We start from the raw sequence: 19,607 nt of genomic DNA, 5'->3' as shown, positions 1-19,607 counted from the left end.
ACCCCGGGGCGGACCCCCACCACCCTTACCCTCACTGTCAGCCCCCCACCCGCGCTCCCCCCGACCCGCCTCCCACTTCCTCTCTTCGCTACAGCAGACCGGAGGCCTGGCAGTGGGCGCGGGGTGGTAATACAGGGCGGGGGGCTCATCCCACACCCCCACAGGAAGAGTATGACGGAGGGGGGCTGTCCCCCCCAGCCCTGTCGCAGGGAGAGCCGGGGCGGTGGCGGGTCCCCGGCCCTTGAGGCACCCGGAGCATCCTGTGGCGGGGGCGCCTCTTCCACCCCTCCCTCCTTTGCCTTGATCCTTCCAGTGGCTCTTTCCCACATTTCCCAAGGAATTTTGTCATGCTATTGTTAAAAACCGGGAGCAGTTCCCTGTCGAAGGGTTGAGAACCACCTTTTCTGCCATATTCTGGCTGTGCTTCTATAAATATCTAAGGCTTCCCAGGATTTATCTGCGCCTGGATCCTCCCTGGCAGAGCGCTCCCTCCCTCCCTCCCGCTGCCTCCGCAAGTGGGAGTAGAAAGTTTACCTGTGCGGGGAGGAGGGCGTGTGGGAGCCTTTCTCCTGTTTCTGGGGGGAATTTCTCAGGCCCCGCATCCACCTTCGACCCCAGTAGCGACCAGGTTGGGAGATTGTTGCCTCCTCCAGCAGGTCTTATTTAGCCGTGAGAGCCCCTAAAAGCCCCATCCCCAGGGGGATGCCAGCTGAGTCTGGGTGGGATGCCTGGCAAGGGAAGATGCTGGGTGAGCCTGGCTCAGCCCTTGTCCCTCTGCTGCCCCCCCCCCCCCCCCCCACCTCCCTGGGCAGATTGGAGGGAGGTGGGGAAGCTGCTTTGCGTTCCTGGCAAGGGTAGCAGCCCCCCGGCAGCAAGGCTGGGCTGTGTGCTCCCCCAGGGCTGCCCGGTGCCTGCCACAGCCTCCAGCCCTGCCTGCAGGCACCGGGCCCAGGCAGTGCCGACTCCCTGCCATGGTCCTTCCCAGCTTTAACCTGGGCAAGGGTTAGGCAGAAGGTAGAGCAGGGTGGATGGGAACTGGGGAGGGGTCTTGTAGCTCTGATGCTCAGCCGTGGTGGCAGGAAGCATGGGCCCACATCCTCATCCTGCCTTTACCTCCCTCTCTCTCTTGCTGCTACCTTTACCTGAGACTTTTCCTCACCTTCCCTGCCAGCTCCAGCAGAGGTAAAATGAGATGTCTTCTAATATTGTCCCCCTAATCATTAAGCACAGTTATCTCAGGCCTTATAAGCAGTGTAGGGGTGCAGCTGGTTCCCCCCTGAGCTGCCCCTTGCGCAGGGAGGGAGGGCTGAATATGCAACACCGCAGTGCTGCCCCACTGCCCGAGGCCTTGGGGAGCAGAGAAGGGGCATGGCACCCTGGTGTGTGGGGTGACCTGGTGTGCCCCAACTGTAGTTCTGAAGAGAGACAGCGTGTGTGTGGGTGCAGGGTGCTCTGTCAGAGGGGAGGTGTGGGTATGGGAGATTTTGAAGTGCTCACCCACGCAGTCCCAAAGCAGCAGCTCTTGTCGCCTCCGCGTATCCTGGTTTGCTGTGGTCCTCACCAAAACAGCTTGTCTCCCAGTTCTGGTTGGGGGTCTCAGAGGGTTGGGACAGGTTGGAGCAGGTCAAGGGTGGAGTGGGGAAACAGCCTGTGGGTGGTGAGACCCACTTTATCTTCCTCTTGGCTCTGCCTCTGGTATGCAGGCGCAGATCTCAGCAGGGAGAAGGGAAGAAGCATGGTCAAAGCCACTACTCCCCTTTCCTGGGGACCCTGGGCTCTGATCCAGTGACACACACCTGCTGCACCAACTCAGCACAGCCTGCACAAGTCCTGTGCCTCTTGTGATCCTTTTGGCAGTGAGACAAAGCTGGGAGAAGGAAGGGGGCAAAGGAGTAGCCCCCAGCCATCCTGGTCTGGGCAGGGTATCTGTGTTGATGGCTGAGTTTTATGTTGTACCTGTGAACACAAAAGCACATAGAGATTGTGGAGAGATGGAAAATATAGTGCATGGGCAAAATTTCCAACCCTCTATCCTCATCTAATGATTTGGGCTTTGACTTGTTTTATCCTCATTCTGGATTATTGTCTACGCCTGTATAAACCCCTATCAACCTATGAACCAGCACCCCATACCCAAGTGCATGGCTAACAGGGGGAGAGGTGGCAGCATTAATTCCTGTGTTTCATTTGCTGTTGGAGCTCAGCTGGGGCCGTTTCTTGTGCTTGGTTTTGAAAAGGGGAGGTGGGCCTTGTCTCCAGTGCCAGAGCCATTCTGCGCTAGCGCATAGAGCTGCGCTTGGATTCCCACGCTGGACTCATGTCTGCTGGGCTGGCACTGGGAATCAGTTTCTCTGCAGTACCATGTGGGAGGTCTGGATTTGATTCCCAGTGCTGTTTTCTCATTCCCCCAAGCTGGCAGAGGATGGGAGTGCTGTACAGACAGTGCTGCTTGTCTGCAATGGGCTCCATTCCCCGCTCCCGTCTTTTGCTTAGGATGCGCAAAAGCTGCTTGTGAGATAGTCCAGGATGAGGTCTGGTCTCTAGAGGTTTAATCTTCCCAGCCTTCAGGGAGGCCACAGCTGTACTCTGCCTGTACCCTACTTATCAGCATGGCTTGGTGGGCAGTGGGGAAAGAGAGTTATCTTGCAGCTGGAGAATACACAAAGGGTTTTTTAAACATCTTTTTTCTTTGTGTAAGCTGCAGTTTATCACAAAGAGGTGGATTAGTTAATTGGAGAGATGGACTAGATGATCTTTTAAAGAGAGATGACTCCGTGTATTGTGATTACCTAATCTCCAGTGGAATACTGGTAGTAGTCGCTCTGCCTGACATCGGGGCTCTAGAACTGCCTGACTTTTGGAATTCTGTGGTTAGCTTTCTTCAAGATCTATGTATACCTGATAGAAAAGCAGGGAGTGGTTGGGAGAAGCATGGCTGGTAAGTTACCTGCTATTATGTGATCTGTCCTCTACCACCCGTCCACAAGAATTCTTTAAACCACAGTGAATCAACTAACTCATTTTGTTGCTTCACCTCAGTCAGACGGACTAGCTACTGCCCTGGGTGCCTCCCTGCATAAGATGAAATGGCCGTTTGAAGACTGCAGCACTTACATATGTGAAAGGGTAACCAGAGGAAAATAAGATACTTAAAGCAAGCATGGCCCTCCTGCTACCACTGCCTTGTCCTTTCTTCTGAGCCTTGTATTTCTGCTTCAGCCAAGTGCATCGTAATGGAAACTAAAAAGACTATTTCTCCAGCCACATCCCTCTGACTTCTCCATCTTTCTTGTCTGTTCATCTGAAGACAGGGAGGGAGGCAGGCATGGACTGACGCTTGCTTGGCAAAATCAGTACCATGGTCCTAACCACCTGGGAACCAGGAGGCTGACCCAGATGGGTTAAATGTCAAAGCTACTTTTCATGTTGGGGAAAGAAAAAAAAAATCATTCGAACAACCCCACCCTTTATAGTTCAAGAGCTCATGGCTTCCTTAAGCTGCAAACCACCAACTCCCAGGTCGAATTTCACATCAGTATGGAACTGGTGTGTGTAGAAGTCGACCAAGTGCATGGTGATCTGTGCAGCCCAGGCAGTGTACCTCCATGCGCCTGAGGTCAGCTGCACAGAGAAAAGTCTCTCTGTGTGCTCAGAAACAAATGCATGGCACCTAGGTAGTGTGCAAACTGTGCTGTGATCAAGCCAACTCAAACCATGGCTAATTTGTACCTCTTGAGGCAAGGCTGCTTTTTATTTAGTGTTTTCTTAGAAGCAGGAGAGAACGCTGGCTACGGGCAGGAGGAGGGACTGGCTTCTCTTTCTTCAATTTTTACACATATGCTGAATATGCTTAATGGAAGCGGAATAAAAATACTGCTTTTTCTGTACTCAGGACCACTAAAAGGAGGAGAAGGAAAGGTTATGTATTCTGAGACTCACTGTCAGCTGATACTTCCTAATACAGAGGCTATTTGCAGACTATGAAGTATGCTGGGTGGCTCCCTTTCCTTTCTAATGCAAGCAGTCAAAGACCACGTTTCAGAGCCTTCAATATAGATGGATTGATTAAGCATCTCGGGAAGAAAGAGAAATTATGAATGAGAATGTAGTTACTGGCTCAAAGCAAAAGGGATACTAAGCTGAGCCCTTTGCAACATTCACTCCCTATACCTCTAAACCCCACCCACAAGGAAGGTTCAAAACTGAAAAGAATCATTGAAAGTGGCTCAGGTAAAATGTTAGGTTGCCAGCTCTGAGTACCAAAGATGTTTCTGTACATATAGCATCATTAATACTGGTGTGTGTGTGTGTGGCTGTGCTGAAACACTCATAGGGAAGAAACACTTCCCCATAGGGAAAAATGGGAATTTAGTCTTCATGATCTATTTGGTTTCTTGTCTCCACTGATTGCTATCCACCAAAACAGGTGTGGGGCCACCAGTTTATCTGACCTGAATAATCCATGGGACATTATTCTGTCGCTTCCTCCTACACCTGGCATGTGAAGGGACTAAGAGCTCACTGCCAGTTAACTCTCCCTGCGACAAACTTCTAAGTTATTTCTCCAGGCAGCAGTCAGCCTACACTACTTTGTGTGTAGCTATATAGTTGTGAAATGGAAACAGTTCTTGCTTATTACACTCTACTCCTAGTCCGATTTGAACCACTGATCAAGAAATGAATCACTCTAGCTATCAGCATCCTAGAATCATAGAATAGTTAGGGTTGGAAAAGACCTTAAGATTGTCTAGTTCCACCCCCTCTGCCATGGGCAGGGGCACCTCACACTAAACCATCTCACCCAAGGCTTTGTCCAGCCTGGCCTTGAACACTGCCAGGGATGGAGCTTTCACAACCTCCCTGGGCAACCTATTCCAATGCCTCACCACCCTCACAGTAAAGAATTTCTTCCTGATATCCAATCTAAACTTCCCCTGTTTAAGTTTTAACCCATTACCCCTTGTCCTGTCACTACAGTTCTTAATGAAGAGTCCCTCCCCAGCATCCCTATAGGCCTCCTTCAGATACTGGAAAGCTGCTATGAGGTCTATCCTCTACCGGACCTGCTGTCTAGCCCATGGGTGAGCTCTATATGCAGACTTTGCTTGTTTGAAATGGTGAAATGGTATGTCTAGCACTTATTTACAGATGCGGTTAAGCTTGGATAACTGCATTCTGTTTGGGGACTGCACTTCTAAGAGAGGGAAGGGCCAGGGAGAGTGTGGGGGAGTGAACAAAGACAATGATCACAGATGAGAGAAAACAAGACCTGTGAAGAAAGGTTGGGAGAGCCAAGCAAGTTCAGCCTAGAGAAAAGACAACTGTGGGTGGATACCTAACTGTCTGCAAATGCATTAAAGATTGTTACAGAAAGAGGACAGGGGCCAATTATTCTCATTAGTCACCGAGGACAAATCGGGAAATAAATGAGTTTAAGATGAAGCAGAGAGAATACAGATTAAACATAAAATTAAATGTTTACTGCAATAATGGCTTATTGACAGAAGATGCTGATGAACATGGAAGAATGGTTGTGACTGAAGATATTTAAAGCTAGATGTAGGTGCTGAACTATAAGGATTTTGTATCTAATAAAGTCTGTCTCCGGTGAACCGTAGATCATGATAGTTACATGCCTAATGGACCAACTTTGGAAGAAAGATAAGGAGGCTGATCTGTTCTCTGTACAGGAGGGAGAGACTGACTTGTCCCGTTGGAGGAAACCTTCTCCACCTGAGTGAGCTTAGTTTGCGCTCCAAATCTCTCATGGTAGTTGTAGGAGTCAACATGGTGGTGTTGACTGGTGGCACAGCTCGAGCATATTTGGAACTCCCCAGAGATGTCTGTTTTCTGAAACCTCTGGTGTGTTGTGATGGTGTGTCCTGTCCCGGGGGGGATGGCTACAGCTTCAGTATAGAAATCTGTGCAGAAAAGACATAAACCTGTCCCATATGAACAATGCTTTAGTGTTTGCAGGCACAGTTCTTGAATTCTGGGATAATTTGGGCTGTTTCAGATTGCAACCATGTCCCTTTCATTAAGAAGCTTCACTGGTCTGTTGCCATTGCTTCCAAGGTTTTACACTATCACAGCACCTGAATACCTAGTGTTCCAAAACCTGAGACTGCAAGGGGAGGTGATGTATATCATCACATACTAAACAATGTGAAAATACACACCTTGCTATTTCATGATGTCATTCTTTTTTCTTGCAAGATGAGTTGCAGTTTAAAGGTGCCTTCTGTTTACTTACCTTTGCTGCTTCCTGAAGATAAAATTGGATCTGGGGAGCCACAAGCATTGAGGTTTCTGAAAATCATCACTTCACTAGCCAGCCTTCACAGTCTCACACCTCTGTGCTCTGAGTTGGAGGAGCTTCCTCTGTATGGTTGAGGTTTGGATGGGTGGCTCTTTTAATGGGTTGAGGGAATGGTCTCCCTAATTTGAGTCAGTAGAGATTCCACTGCCCTTAGGTGGGAGGGCTGAAAGTGCCATTTTGAGACTGCAAGTTTGGCTAACTTTGGGAATGTGGTGTGCAGTCTAAAGCCTATGCCAGTTTATATCCCCCTGTGCAGCAGCAAAAGCAGGGACTGTAGTGCAACCTTGCTAGTGGATTACACTTATTTTTCAGCAGAGCAACAAGCAAGTAATCCTGACCTCTGGTGCTTTCTGTAAGAATCAGGAGTTTTCTATGCAGGTGTCCAGGACAAACACAAATGCAAATGGAGGAAATGACATGATAAGCTCTCCTTTCTATTATACTTGGATTTAACATTTTTATTTCACCTCTTCTTGTAATCTCTTAGTTAAGGTTGTGGTGCGCTGTTGAAGAGCTAATATGCACAACTCTTTCACATGGATGTAGTTTCTTGCTTGTATGACCTCTGAAGAATTTGGGGGATTTTGCAAAAGGAGACAAATGTAAAATTTATAAAGTTCACTGTTCCAAAACAGACTAGAAAGTGAGATGGTTACTAAGAACCTGCTGAGACAGATGAGATTGGGTGTCATGAACTGCTGATAATTTACTAGCACAAATGCCATGTCCTACATCACAGCTGATTGCCTAATGAACAGAAAATTGTTTTCAGGTGATAGGTGTAATAGCCTAATGATAGCTGAAGACAGCAATGGCCCTGCATTGCCTCTGGCTGTGGGACACAGGTGGATATTGTGTAGGTGAAAGGTAGTCTGCCATAACAAGGGATTGTAGTTTTTCTTTGCACATGGGACTTCTGCTACTCCAGCATCCCCAGCTGGAAATATGACCCTGGAGACACCCAGTGGATGTTTTGAATGTGAAAGGTGAAAGCCCTAAATGAATGCCACCTGCAAGTGAATTGCAGAAGATCTGCTAGGAGCTTAAAGCTGGCTCTGATTCCGAGGGTAATCCTAAATCTTCACAGCATCTGAGGGCAGGTGGTTTTGAAGCCTGTGCAGTGAGAAGAAAGGCTGTACCACTCTATGGAAAAATGTTGGGATGCTGCCAGCCGCCCCAGGAAGAGGATGGAGAAAAGGTTGCTGCTGTTAATCTGTTTGTGCCAGGTAAAGTGGGATGTTAATGAATTGCACACAACTGGATTGCTGGGGATCTTCTGTCATAGGGCTCTGCTGAGAAACATATTTGAAGTGCATTGTGGAAGAAGAAATGCACAAAAATGCACGAGCTTGTGGCTACTCGCACGTAGGCACATGCTTGCGTGGAAAGCACGCAGGAGAGATCTACATAGCCCTGCATCCCTTTCTCTCCTCCTCTGTAATTCTCTGTTGTTGCTGGCTGCTGTAGTTAGTGGCCTAAGCATCTCAGGGGAGATTCCCTCATGTTAGATGTGTTTCAGCAGAGGCAAGCTGAAACATCAGAGGCTGACAATGCCCAAGGGAGAGTCTAATGAAAGCGACAGAATGACATAATCTGTTCTCACAGTCTCCCCTCTTCAGCTCTCCACGTTTCTGGTGCAACTTGAAATTACCCTTTAATATATTACTGAAAAGGTGACTATTATATATAATTAAAATTGCCAAGATAGTGTCCTGAAACATGGAAATTTGACTGATAAAAGCAGCTTGGATGTGTTCTGAGGTACCATGTATTTGAGTATTATGGGAGGAAGGTTTTAACATTCCATCTGGAGGTAGCAAAGTGTTAAATGCCACAAAAGCATAACTGAAATCTCAGAAAAAACATAGGAATAATTTTATTAACATGATGGGGCACCTGTATTCTAAACAGGAAGAGATAAAAACTAAATAGCTTAGAAGAGTAGGGTAGCTGTGGGATGGCTGCCTTGAAAGATACAGCAACTCTTACAGAAAGCTTTCTTTGAATTCCTGGTTTGAAAGTTTGCAAACTTTCAAACCAGGAATTCAGAAACAGCTGTGAGGATCATACTTTATCCCACTTTTAATTTGCACCATTTCAATGGGGCTAAAAGGCTCTTTGAACTTCAGGGTTCAGAGAACTTTGCAGGAGCTGAGCGCCTGTGCTGTGGTGCTCTCAGAAGCCCACAGTGGGTATCTTACATGAGTGACCCTTTTCTGTGCAAGGTTTTGTGTTTTTTTGGTGGTTCTTGGTTTTTGTTTTTGTTTTGTGGGGTTTTTTTTTGGAGATATATGTGTATATTCTATAATTTTTGTTTTTAATTTTTTTTTTTTTTACTGGAGGGAATAATACCTTTCAGAAACCAGATTATAGAATGCAAGATAGGAGATGAGTGTTGGCTAGTGACATACCTCACCTTAATACTCTTACACTTTTTCTCATTAAGACTTTGAGGTGAAATCACATTCCTTATTCACAGCTTGTCTGTGAGATCCCTGACTTATGATGTTAGAGATGGTGATAAAGTTTTTTGACAGAAGAGGTTTGTTATGGAGTGAACGTGGCAAGAAACGGGTTTACTGCCCCTCACAAAAAATTATTAATTTCATAGGTTTTGCTAGTTCTGCACTCAAATTAGAGCATTTGATGTGTTTTCATGAAAAAGAGAAAAGCCCAGAATAGCTAGCAGCCTAGTAAGTAGAAAAGTAACTGCATTTTGACATATTCCTGTTCTGCATACTTTGGAGTGGGGGCTTGACCCCGAGGCTGTCCTAGCCAGCATGAGAGCCCAGACTACCAGGTCCTCTGCAGTAATGCTTTTTCAGTTGGAGCTTTTCCAGTTGGAGCTCTTCTACTTTATATAAATGCCTATTCATTGTGATGGAGAGTGAATGCTCTAACAACTGGGCTGTGGAGGTAGTTTGTTTCTTTAGCCCAATATGAAGTAATTACTTATATAAAGGGAAATGGCTTCAGCATGAAAGAAATAGAGAAGCAGGCTCTATAGCCCAGAAGCTGTAGACTCCTCTGAGATATGTGAGACATGGGAGCTAGTTCTACCTCCCAATTAGGCAGTGCAGGTTTGATCTTGTTCTGCTTTAGATGCATTTGTATTTCTAGTGACAACAAAATGTTTCATTTAGCATCCAGATCCAGTGCTGACTCCAGGTGAGAGAAAAAGTGACAGGATGCGGTGAATTCCCAGGGAACAAAGACCCGATCCTCGAGCAAATGCTCTTTAAGAAAGAATGAGGGATGATAACTACAGAGGCACTGTACAGGAAACCAGAGTTATTGCTTCAATTAAAATTTTTATAATTTCTCTAATGTGCAGGTAGTTTAAAGTTGTCTCAAGATCTTTAAAATCACTGGGGATTTTCATTCCTGCAGATTGTATCCCTCGGCATATCTCCTCTCATTCATTACATGTTTGCTTTTATAATCTTGGTGAGATGTTTGACTTCTATATGGAAAGGGAAGTTTTTCCAGAAGCTAACATTAGCTTTGGGAGACTTATTTCCAGAGGATCTTGGGAGTCAGTGGAGAAAGGGGGGGGGTCCTTCGAAGGGCAGTGTAGAGGTGAAGCGCAATGGATGTAATCCTGAAGCTCTCTGGAGAAGCAAATCTCTATTGAGTACAAAGGCAGCCTATATATGTGAGCTTCCTAAAGGTTTCTATATCTCTCTTTTCTGTGTGTATGCATTTTAAAGATACGCAGGGCTTGGGGCTGGAAGGCAGGAAGTTGTATTAAATTATCCTGCTTTTACCACCCAGTTTGGAAAGCGGTCACAATCCAGGAGGAATCCAAAGTCTCCTAATCCCTGGTCTTCCATTTTGTGTTTTTCCACTGTAACAAAACTGGCTGCCTGATAGTCGCATCTTTTTGAATGTGAAGGCCTGGAGACCCCTCAGTCTGATATAAATGGTTTGCAAATGTGATTTGAATTTTCAAGAAATGGCAATGTCCATATAGCTCAGCCCACCTGTGATCTCTGGAATTCTCAGACCTTAATTTCAAGCCAGAGAGTGGCAAGTTGGCACATGAGGTCCTTTGACATGACCAGGTATCATAGGGCTGGTCCTTGCTGCCCCACAGAGAACTCTCAGGATGCTGCAAGAAGACTAAGGAGAGATGGCTGGGTCTTGCTTCTTCTATAACCACTGTGTCCAGGAGGGAGCTGGTGTAAGAATGACATTTAATTGTACATCTTCACACATTTTTTGCCTGCATGCATTTAGAAGGATTGCCCATTTCCACCAGGGCGGATCTTTCTCAAGAAAATACTGCTTGCATGATGAAGCATAAAAATCAAATAAAACAGAAAATTAGAGAGAGGGTTTGCCCCTGCAGTCTGTGTCCTTTTAAGTACACAGGCTAATACAGCAATCCGTGTACCTTCTCTGATGTGACAGTCTTCTGTGGTACTGCAGTTCATCAACTGTGGCAGGACTAATTGCGATGTGTAGCTACACAAGGGTTCAGGTGCATCCCAGAGGCCAGATCTACTCTCCCTTTGAAATCGGTCAGAATCTTGGCATTTGTGTGGTGAGGCTTGGATTTTGGGTGGCTGCCCTGTGGTTCAAGGCACAAGGGCTTGCAATATTTTTTCTCTTTTAAATCAGTTTCATTCCGAAGTATTGTTGTTTATGAACTTTTTGCTTTTGTCATCTGAGGAACATCTTAAAGAGCTATTGAGGTAATGTCTAGGTTGCTATTTTAATGCCTGCGATGAATGTTGCATAAAACTGTGCTGCATACAATGGGTGGGTTGTTTTTTTTTCATATTTGGTCAATTCCTTGTTTTTCAAACATTAAATGATGTGATTTTAAGGATACCAACACATTCATCAGCATTTGCTATGTATAAGTTTTCAGGTGTTTTCTTGATCGCATAATGTATTGCTTTTCCTGCAGTATAAAACAGCAATAAGTATAGAATCTGACATTCAGTTTTGGGATCAGATTAAGTTGTGCTGAGTTTCCTCCCCCAGATCCTTGTGGACTGTGCCTGGAGGAGAAAAATCAATGACTGTCTGTTAAGAATTGCTTAAAATGACTGTATTTGGCATAGCTGAAATTTCCATTTGAACAGAATTTGAAACTTTTAAAGCAACTTAATGGTGTTTTCTCATAATCTGAATGTCTGAATGACTTTGAAAGAGTAATACAAAATGATGGTTTAAAAGTTGCAGGGCAAAACTTTACGGAATATCCTGGAATCTGATTTTTAACGTCAGAGATCTAGAGGGAGAGAAAAAAGAAAGAGTTAAAGACCTAAATTCCTTTTCAACCGCCTAATTGCTTTTATTATAGGATGTCTAAACATTTAGTGAACTTAAAGGAGATGGCAGAAAGAAAGTGTGTGGTCCAATGCTTCTGGATATGAACGAATTTACATGCTCTTTAGGTGAAGCCTGGAGGTTTAGACAAGTTTGTATGCAAAAGACTCAACTTGAACCTTGGCTTTACTGAAATGCCACATTTATTACACCAGCTAAAAAAGTACAGAACTTGGATAAAAGCATCTGGAGATAGTCTGTTCAATGAAAGATCAGCACAGCAATGTAAAGAGAAGGCAAATTTCACTTGGAAGCAGCAGGTTAAGCTGTACCTCTTAATACAGCTGGAAGTAAAACATTAGCACAGAAGAACATACTGGGGAGCAGCTGTACAACCTTGAGCAGCACTTGCAGTCCAACAAATGGATGGAGTTTTCTGGTGCAAAACTGTAGGGTTTGAAGAAGATGTAATTGGAAATTGTCTCATTGTTTGCTAGAGCAAGATTGTAAGAGCCCTACTAAGGTTTTTCTTGGCCATAGTCAGGTACCATTTGCCTGAAGTGAAGCCGACCTTCTCCATCCCAGCTGAGCTGGTCTAGTATATGCTGATCAGCATTTGGCAGAAGGTGGCCATCCTTGGTCTGTGCCAGGAGATAGAGTCAGGTGGTTTGGCTGGAGCTTCTCTCCTCTAGATGTATGCATAGGTCTGGTCTTTCTTTCAGGCTAAAAGCATCCCAAGATCTTGTAGGCTAGTCTGCAAGGAGGACCCATGGACTTCAAGTAAATCCAAAGTGTAGAGGTGGAAGAAGTGTATGCATGTATATATACCATCTCACATTTTCTGAACATCCAAAAGATACATACTCTGCAGATTTGTACTTACATTCTGTTCACTTTGTTTTCCCTCTGCTGAAACTGATCCCGTTGCTTGTAGTGAAGAACTTAGTGGTGGCAGTAGCAACTGTTATAATTCAGCCCATTCACACACATTGTGGCTCTACAAGTGACTTGAGTTGGGCTAAGCTTCTTTCCTCACTTCTTTCTGTTGGTACACACACTGTAAAGTTAAGCAGACCTTCTCTTGCTGCTGGTGAAAACTGGGCTGATGTGGGTCATGAGAAAAGGTGGTGGCATGAGGACAGATTTATATACCTCATTGGACTTGCAGTGGCAGTAAATTGCATTCCAGTCCTGGGAAAGCCTGGACTATGAGGGACTGTGAGAGCTAACTCATAAATTTATCTGCAGTAGCAATACATATGCATGGGAGAGGGTGGGAGGGAATAGCTGGTGCTGTATTTTCCACTGTTTTCTAGGGAGAGGTAAACTGATGCTACATCCTGCTCAGTGCAGGTAGATGTGTCCTGCTTTGGTACAGGTAGATGTGTTCTGCTTCATCTGGGGCCCAGAGAAGAGGGGGAGCAGGCAGGCACAACCAGAAGCAGAGTGGCAAGGACCCCTTACCCACTTCATTTAGACACTGCTGAGCCACAGATGCTTTGTGGCTATTGGGAGCAGGCCTAGTCTGGACAGTATCTATCCCCTTCCCTGAGCTGAACAACCATGGAGGTGATGCGTCAGTGCTGCCTAGGGCTAGCTCTCCATCCACCCTTCATCCTGAGGCGCCCCACCTTCCCCTTGCTCCTCCATCCTCTTTTTTTCCTCCTTCAGGCAGGACAAGCCTGACTTGATTTCATTCTGTTACCCACAGCTTGGGGCTAGGGCAGCTCTGCAGGTGATAGATGGGGCTGGGGGAGCAAAGCCACCCTGCCTCAGAGCCTTTGAACTAGTCTGGGAGCTGTTGGAAGCTCTGGTGTCTGGGGAATGGTGGTGGTGAGTCAGAAGAAGAGTTCTGGAGGAGACTTCAGAGGGGCAAGATTTGGAGGAGGTGGAAAGGTTTTTACTTCTACTTCCTAAAAAAATCTTTGGTCTGAGATCCATGTTCTGTGACTGCCCAGTGTTTGGGCAGTGTTTGGGGTGCTTTGCATCAATGTGATCTTTCTCAGAAAGGCTTTGAAGAAATCTTCTCCCCCGTGTGCCCTGCTTTGTGATGAAGGAGGAGGGAAGCATTTGACAACACGGTTTGGAGTGAGCTGATGTTCATGCCATTACGAAAGTTCTTATGTCTACTATGAGGGTGCATATGGAGAAAGTCAGCATACAGAAATGTATCTCAGCAATGGTGCCTTTGTGTAATGCTTAATTGGCACCTGGCCGCTGCTCCCAGTTATTCTTGCAGGGCCCTGCACAGGTCTGAGGGGCCACTGTTTTTTGTGCGAGCATCAGGGACTGATGCAGTGGCACAGCATTGGTAAGCCAACAAAGCTGAACTGCAGTGTTTGAAAACCCTTTGGCAGTTTTCAGTGAGGGACTGATGGTGGGGACAGGTGTGTGAAAAATCCATATTGTCTTGTGATGTGCCTTGACTTTACTCTGATGACAAACCCCCGTGCCTTTTGCTTTGTGAGAGTATTTCCATTGGAAATCAAAGAGATTTGAGATATATAGCTGGCTAAGCAGTCATACCTCAGAATAGGATTTGGGGATTAGCAGAGGGGATAGTAAATTGAATAGTAGGAGTTAAAATCAGAGTACACTTGGAAAGAAAGCAGAGATGAGAAGTGCACCCCTAGAAAGCAGTGGTGCTAGAAATGACACAGGGGTTACGCCAGTTAGCAAATGAGATCTGGGCTCGCAATACAGTGCGGCAGCAAAGAGGCTGATGTGATTTCTGGATTGCATAAGCAGAACTGTTGCATCTTGGAGCAAGGAAAGGTTTTCTATGTGTTTCTAGTCATGTTTTCTTCATGTGCCTCGTCTGAGTGTACCTGGGCTATTGAGTTCATTTCTGAAGAACTCAGTGCCCCAAAGATGGCAGCAAATTAGAACAAATTCAGTGGAGCAACAAAAATGATTAAGATGCTGGAGGGATTGATCTAAGAGGGAAGATTAAAGTAACTAATTACATTTAGCTTGGCCAAATGACAATTAAATGAGAGATGTGATGACTGCCTTAAAATGTGTGCTTAAGAATGTAAACACTGAGGAGAGAGAGAACGAGGAACTGTTTAGTGGTGTTGGAATGGCTGTTGGTTAGATGTCTTGTCTGCACTGCTAAAGGAGTTGTGTAGGAGCCTAACCAGAACTGAAGAAGAAGTAGCTGTAACCAAACAATAGTAGAGAACAGAACAAAAGGAAACACTGAATAGACAGCACAGTTGCCACAGAAATGTGGCAGAGGCTGAAGTACCATTCCCAGACAAGCGATGGTATTCTCTGAATGAGAGTAGCCCTGGGAGCTTTGCTACAAGGTGTGTTGAAAATTCTCCAGAGAGGATGGAAAGGATGTAGTGTTCCCCTAGGAGTCTTCCGCCTCTAATTTGCAGGACCTGTAGATCATTTCCTCCCATCCTTTTGGCTGTGATTGTGTACTGTTGCATCCATGTCAGGATGTAGTGTTTTTAAAAGGTAGTTTGCAGGCTAGAGGGAGAGCAAGCAAGAGGCTAGGGGTAAATGACAGTAGGCAATAAGTTCTGTAAGAATTGCTAAGAGAGCCAGGCATGATCAGTCTAGAGGAAAGAAAACTTGTGGGTGTAAACCTAACTGCATATCTGTAAAGTACTGTTATAAAGAGAGGACAGGGGCCAATTATTCCCTTTAGTTACTAAGGGGAGATCTGTAAGGAATTCGGCCCTTAGCTAAAGCTGAGAAAAGCAGAATCCTTATGAAGCAGAAGTCTAAGTCAGGCGACAGGGAGGCTAGGAGGGGCTGGGGGAATTGCCAAAAGTATAGATACCCAGGGATGACATTAGACAATCACTTACCAGAGTGCAACATAGGCATCATGAAACCAGCCTTGTTTCAGTGATATTTCATATGATTTCATAGTCTTTAAAAGGCTGTTGAGCTTCTACACAAGCAAGTGCTGTGGTGCTTTTTCTTCGCAGGTTATTTGTTCATGACATGTTTGTTATTGTTTCTGTTTAATTATATTTTCTTCTTTGATTATGGATCTATCTGAATGCTGTCTTTTACAATGGAAGGACTACAGATGAAATGCACACTTACAAAAAATGCAAGGAGGAACTAATTTCAAGAGAGTGTGGATTAGATGGGTTTTTTTTTTTTCCCCCTTTGGTGTGAATCTTTTTTAAGGTATAAAATAGCTTAATTGGCTTTAAAAAAAGAGTCTCAATGCAGTACTGTATCTCCTCATTTTGACAGGCACAGGAAAATATCATGAAGAAAGAGCTGTTATCACAGTATTTCTTGTCCAGTTGTTTCTTAAGTTGTACTTAAGAAATTACTTTTTCGTATAAGGCCATTTTAATGTGAGGAGGATATTCCATACCTGCAAATTTTCTGATCTGCTTTTAAGACTGAGTGCATTTCCAAGTGAAATGAAGAGGTGAGGGTAAGAAACAGAGCCATGAGCTGGTGCAGTATCTCAGCTGGTGGCTTCAGTCTCTCTGAATGTTCACACTGATGTGAACAGCATCCTAAATTTATTATTTTGTAATACCTTTTTGGAGAGCCATTTGTAAAATAAATGTTTCAGCTTAGTTCCTTGTATGACAGTGACTGTGTCCCAGTGACACAGCTAGTTCCTGGGCAGTTTTAAGAGGGAGTTCAGAGTGACAGGAGCCCTGGATCAAAGAAATGGATTCTTGCTCGTAAACTTGGATGAGCACCTTTTAAAGAAAAGGCTGAAGCGCTGCATGCAAGTGGGGCTGTGCTGACCTGGGCTCCAGGGAAGACTCTTGTGGTAGAGCTAGGAGGTTGGTCTGCAGGGTCCCTTATCTAACGTTTCCATGCATTGACTCTTACTCAGTTAACCAACAGCTGTGGTCATTCAAGTAATTTCCCTTCCCTCCCCCAGCAGTGCCCTGCAGAATTTCAGTGGCCTTCACTGTTGGTTGAGGATAGCATGTCAGGCTGTCAACTGCAGTTGGTGAAGTGCATGCACGTGTCTCGTTGCCAGCTACAAGCAGTACCTTCTCACAACCATGGCAAGCTGGGGTTGGACAAGTCTTAAACAGAAGCATGGTTTGTCAGAGCCCAGGAGCAAGTCACTCAGTGTACCTGTTTGTCTGTGAGCTGGGATGACAGGACATGCACACCATACAGCTGTATTCAAAAGTCATGCTTTCTTTTGTGTTTGTGAAGAGCCCTGAGTCTTTTCAGCTGATGATGCCACAGAAAAATACTCTTTACTTGGTCTTGACTTTCAGAATTCTACCCTTGGCATTCTTCAGTGGTTTGGCACTTACTGAAAGAAATAAAGTGAAAGCATTGTACAGAGCACTTCACAAGGCATATTCTGATGAAGTCAGCTCCTTGAACAGCTGCTACAGGGACAGGGAGGCAGCCAGAAATGCAGAAAGGGGAAGGAATATGATGGGAGATTTATGCTTGTGAATATGGGTCTATGATAAGTTCTGCAAGTTCTATGCCTAGAGAAGATCTCAGTTCTGTGTTAGCTGCAAAACCCTCATCCCAGACTTGCAAGGCTCTGTAGGCAGTGTTAGATTTGCAGATGTCCTGAGTGATAAAGGGATTTAGATACAGTAATATACAACGCCCACTGCGAAACCAGTATGGGGCATGTTGCATGTTACATTTCTGTCAAGATTTTCCACTTAGATATCTGTCTGTCTATCTGTCTATTTATTTTTGGAAGGCAGCTGCTGGGCTCATGCACATTATGACTTGTCAGTGCCAGTGCAGTGAATCAACTGCGTGTCCTGGACCCATATAGTCCTTAGGAAGAACTGCACTCCTGTTGCTGGTGCATTGGATGATGGTGACAAACTTGGTTTGGAGCTCTCTGCAGCAGAGCAGAATATTTCTACCTTTAAGTTAGCTTTGGAAAATTTAAAATGTTACATTTTGTTACATTCTATGATTATACATAAATATATAAATAACCCCCCCAACCACATAATTCTAGGAATTAGTTTAGACAATACAAAATTATTAAGAAGAAAGTCTCCCTCTCTGGAGACTTTCAAAACCTGCCTGATCTGTTCCTGTATAACTTGCTCTAGGTGGCCCTGCCTTGGCATGGCAGTTGTACTGGATGATTTCCAGAGGTCCCTCGCAACCGTAATGATTCTGTCATTCTTGACAAAGGTCCAAGAAGCGTCTGTCTGGGAGTATACACTCAGGTCCAATGCCTCTGCTCAGGGACACCAGAGCTGACGTGGACAGCAGCTGCTCTGAAAGTAGTGTAGGTAGAGTCAGTAAAGTGAGAGCCTGCACTGGATGTGCAAACGTATGTGTGTGTATGCCCCTGTTAGCAGGTAGCTGGCCGTTCTTCCCCCTCACTACACTGCAGGACTGGCTAATGAGGTTTCCTACCTCAAAGGTATACTTACATGCATCCCACTAGTCCTGCCATGCTCTCGTGTACTGGAGTTAGGAGAAGCATATATAGGGTGTTCTGACCTGCTTCATGATAGACAGATGGTAGAAGCTGACCGCTGGAGGCAGCCTTTGGTCTGCTCGCAGGTTGGCTTCAGGGATTATGTGCAGGGAAGAGTAGGGCCATTAGAACTGCAGCCTCAGTGTACTGCAGTTCTGGGTGCTTGAGAGGCATGAACCTCACTGTGTGCAGTGTGCTGTGATTTCTGGAGGAGACAGTATATCTAACTTCTACTTGACTGTAGTTTGCGCTGGAAGCCAAGCTACATAAGCTGTGCCTTTCCCATTCCCTGTTTCTGCTGTTAATATCCATTGATAACTTTTTTCCTGAACAATGTTAGAGGTTGGAAATGCTGGTGGCACCCAGGGTGAATTGCTACATGTTGATGTATTTACTTTACCTGTTGCTCTGTAGAAGCCTGAGACCCAGACACTGAGGTTTTAACAGCTCCCTGCCAATCAGATTAAATATTTAGCAGCAAAAGGTTTTGGGCATCACATTCCTGACAGTGTATTTCATGCATCATTTGCTGTGAACGTTAGGAGATTTTTAGCTTGCGAAGTAACTCCCTCTCCACTCTCTCTCCTGTTATTATCTCCTCTTTTCACTGCCCTGCTCACTTTTCATTTTCATTCTCATCCTCTCTTCCTCTGCCCTGCTGCTTCCTTCCCCTTAGCGTTTACCCTTTTTCTCTGATTGTTGTTCGCATGCGCGTAGTTGTGTACGTTGCACCTGGAATGGATGTCAGCCTTACACATGACAGGAGGAGGGTGCAGGCTGGTGATCTTGGGGAGTGGGTACCCCTTGACTCATGGAAGCACCCTGAGGACAAGGAAAATAAAAACATCTCTGTCATCCCTCTCTCCATGATGCAGCTCATCTATCTGTAAGCACTATCTGCTTTGCTCTTGGCACATGTGCTGGCAGCCTCTTTTCAGCCCCTTTCTAGCTGAAACTTCTGTAGGAAAAGGGTGCATAGTCCCATCCATCCCCATGGGATTTTCTTGTCTCACTAATTGTAGGTTTGCAGCAGGATTCTGTGTCAGCTGTGCCCACACAACTGGCTGACACCCCCAGTGCTGGGATTGGGCCCCTCAAAACCAATAATCCAATGAAGGCTTGAAAGAAGAAGGAAAAGAAGGGTATCTCTAGGTGAGGTTTCAGTATGGGATGGTGTTTTCTATATTGGCAGAGGATTGTCTCCTGGGACACAGAGGGTGAGGAGGGGGCAATGATCTTCCTCCAGTTCCTTCAGTGTGTTGGTTTAACTTGTACAGTTGTCTGGTGATCATCTGAGTTTTCAGCCTTGATGCCTAAGGAGGTGGCCTTCAGAGGGTCTGTATGAAACAAGGATGAGCACTGGCAGGAGTGGTGGGTCTGGGCTGATACTGGGTTGAGGAAAGTGAAGTCTCCTGGGCCAGTGAGCTCCATAGGCAGGCTGGTGCACTGCCTGTTTTAAGCTGCAGAGCCTTCTCTAGAACTTGCTCTTCTTTCACCCATTGCTTGCAGTGTTTTGATGCTGCTTATTATAAGCTGTGGTCAGATGTTTTGGCTCTTCATTACCTTATTCCTTTGACTGTTTGG

At 45.5% G+C, this 19,607-nt stretch overlaps 1 protein-coding gene across 9 annotated transcripts in view; it reads left to right on the top strand.

Moving 5' to 3' along the window:
• Positions 1-19,607, top strand: part of LOC136013062 (glutamate receptor ionotropic, NMDA 2B-like) — a 106,024-nt gene that overhangs the window by 20,993 nt on the left and 65,424 nt on the right. Inside the window, exon 3 of one of the 9 annotated variants that reach the window (XR_010612141.1) lies at positions 3,040-4,288. The exons of 7 other annotated variants lie outside the window; for them this stretch is intronic. The gene's annotated coding sequence lies outside the window, so the exon portion shown is untranslated. Of the gene's footprint in view, positions 1-3,039; positions 4,289-7,373; positions 7,546-19,607 lie in introns of those variants that run through there. One more of the 9 variants, XM_065676389.1, reaches the window with a different exon arrangement.

This window comes from Lathamus discolor, chromosome 1, assembly GCF_037157495.1.
Source record: "Lathamus discolor isolate bLatDis1 chromosome 1, bLatDis1.hap1, whole genome shotgun sequence".
Classification (NCBI taxonomy): Eukaryota; Metazoa; Chordata; class Aves; order Psittaciformes; family Psittacidae; genus Lathamus; species Lathamus discolor.
This window is presented reverse-complemented; position numbering and strand designations above follow the sequence as displayed.